We start from the raw sequence: 3224 nt of genomic DNA on the forward strand, positions 1-3224 counted from the left end.
ATCAAAAAGACTTTTTGGCTGATATAAGATTTTAAAACTTGGTTAGGTGGATATTTTTTGCAGTGTAAGAGTACAGAGCAAACTTTCACAAAAAGGAAATAATCTCACCATAATTTAAAACATATGAACCTGCACAAACATTATTGTTCATATTTGATTGTTGTGGCTGAATGTGTTTGTTTTAAATTTTATTCATTTGAAACGTTCTCTAATTATCAGAACTTCTGGATCAGGATCAGACCAAGTAAAGTAAAATAATCAAATTATTAAAAATATAAATGTTAAATGTCTAAATTCAGAAATGCAGAGTTTCCGTTTGGTCTGGGTTCACTTTGCTGTCAGAAAGCCTTCGTCTTGAAGAAAAATAGAGTTAAAATAAAACGATTAACGCCCAGCTTCTCTCCTTGTCTGCAGCGAAGGAAACTGTTCCTCACATCGTAACGGGCCGCTGTCATCCAACCAGAAAACCTCCKTTTGGCACCCAGAGGGAAAAGTCCCGTGTCACTTTTATGGGACACGCACCTTTAATTTCACTCCAAAAATAAACAACGCACACGTGTTCAAAGCGGGGTTTCGCACACGTCTCACACACTGAAGTTAGGCAGAAGACCTGGAGGCTCAAAGGGTTTTTCTCCTAAAATGATCATCGTTGCGTAAACCGTTCCAGTCAGGGGCTCTGAACTGAGCAGACTCTGCAGGAACCAGTTTAGACTAAACTCTGTAAAACTAGTGATGCTGAGTGATGAATGTTTGGTACCTTTTTTTATTTGTGTTTTTGTAAATCCTTGTTTTTCAGTCTTTGTTGCAATGATTTCAGTTCTTGTTTTTCTGCCACTGTTTCTGTTACCTGTTCTTGTAGCATACAGAGCTAAAATCAGCTAAATAGCTAAAATTATAAATGCTAAAAGGAGGAAAATATGGGGATAAAATCTGGGGAATTCTTTTATTCTGATTCACCATGTCCCACTAAGCAACATTTTACCTCCAAGATGGATTTTATTGAATATTACAGAACAAACAGGCCCCTTTTCRTGCATTTTAACTGTGAAACTTTACAGTGTTTCATATAACGGTCAGATGAAGTCGTACGTCACAGCACTGTCAGTCAGGCCAAATTAAATTTACTATAAAGGGTGAAAATTTAGTGGCTTTTTGGGGGGTGTTTGTGTGAAAAAAATCCCATCTCTTGTTTATTATCAGGAGGAAACAGAGGAACCCAAGCGTTGCATGTCACAGCACATAAACACAGCAGAAGCACACAMTCTGCAGCGCATGACTTCAACACAAGCAAACATACGTCGGGTAAAACATGTGCCGGTTTGATCGCAGACCGTTTCCTCTGACTCACAGTTTCCAGTCAAACATAAGAAGTGAACTCTGCATGTCAACATGAGGGATTCTCCTCACCTTAAATCCGAAGAAAACACTTACAGATGGAGACACCAGGATTGTAACCAGTCAGCTTCATRCACACAGGCAGATGTGAAGTTCTTTTCTGTTTTTTTTATTTTTGTGCACCTTTATTTTGGACTTGCACCTTAAAACTCTGSTTTGTCCATCTCACAGGCAGCCTGGAAGAACATCAAGAAACGACACGACGATCACCCCTCTGAGAGAGACGCAGGCAAAAAAAATAGTGATGCTTGGGTTTTCTGCCCACTATCTCCTCCAAATCAACAGCTTCTTTCTCTCTTTTTTTTTCCTTCTCCGCCATCATTCCTTCAACATCTGGGCCTTTAACTGCTTGTCTCGTAAAAGACTGACTGGGTCAGGCAAAGGTGGGAAACASGACCCCGAGAGAAGCAAAAAGAGAAAGTAAATTCTTCAAGAATAAAAGTCTGAGTCATTCATGCATTAGTGGATTTTGATGTAGGATGAATTCAGTTTATATGCCACCRTAAGCTACAGGATTATTCTTTTATGATTGAAAACAACATCAGGGGATCCAGCATGTCTGGCTTTTTGGGAAATATTTCATTTGCTTTGGTAAAGGTCAACAGTTTCTCAGCAGAACGACGTTCAGCTGTGGATCTGGATGGGCTTCAGCGACGGTGGGAGCGGCCTTTGTTTTGGCTCGTTAAGAATCTCAGTGGGCCGATTCATGCAGTAGATGCTTCTGAAATAACTCGGGTGTCACAGAAACACGGTCTGTTGTCAGCGGAGAGCGGCGTCGTGTCAAGATTAACCCCCCTGTTGAGACCGCAGCCAAGACAAAACACAATACTGAAGAGAGTGGACCGGCTCTGGAAACAAATAACAGAAAATATGAACATGGTTACAGAACTGGATACCTCACAGCTTAAACAACCTCTGCACACAGGAACAGCACCGATGCACCAGAACTCAGAAAAAAAATCTGAAGCYCCTACGTTGAAWAGTTTTTGAGTCATGAGTATTTTTGTATGTCCAGACCAGTAAGGGCCATTCATAGGGGAGCCAAGTATTTGATCAACATCCTTGCACACAAATCCCTGGTTTTGGTAAGGTGCATATATTTAACCAGTCACATTGTAAATTTAAAAAAAGCTTGCCCAGTAAATTCTCATTATCATTTTTACAGTACATTGATAAAATACTCTCAAACACAGCATGGGAGAGAATCCAGCCATCATTCGTGAGTTGAAAGACTTTTTTTTCTGCAGGATTGTTCAAACTTTAAGTAAAGAAAAAGACTTCTGTCAGTTTGATTCATGCAGGACTTTTCTATTGGTTTCATCAGCACCTCTAGTGTTTGGAAATGGAACTGCACCCGGCATCATCACTCTTGGGCAAAGGACAGATGAGTGGCAGGACAGGGTCACTTCACGGGGCCAATCAGGGGCCAATCCCCCTGTGGTCCCCGCCCCTAGAAACGTCCCTGGTCCAGACACCCTCTTTTCAGATGGAGCCCCCTCTTCAAATATGGGGTCTATTGTAAAACTTTTGGCTGGCTCAGTGTATGTTGGACCAAAATTTTTTTAAATTAAATTAAATTAAGTACTAAAACGATATGACCCCAGCTTCACATACGGGGGTCATAATAACTACCTGACAGCAGAGAAAACTTTCATGTGGATGTACAGCTTGAGTATTTTTGGTGTGTCCTGTGTGTAGAAGCACCTCTTAAAAAACCTGGATCATTGGACCTCATGCAAGAACCGATGGTACGCACAGATTTGTTCTTAAGTTGTGCGTACGAGTGATTTAGGAGAATTTGTGGCATTCACCAATGTTTTCGTATTCTA

The sequence above is a fragment of the Austrofundulus limnaeus genome, unplaced genomic scaffold (assembly GCF_001266775.1).
Source record: "Austrofundulus limnaeus strain Quisiro unplaced genomic scaffold, Austrofundulus_limnaeus-1.0 Scaffold397, whole genome shotgun sequence".
NCBI lineage: Eukaryota > Metazoa > Chordata > Actinopteri > Cyprinodontiformes > Rivulidae > Austrofundulus > Austrofundulus limnaeus.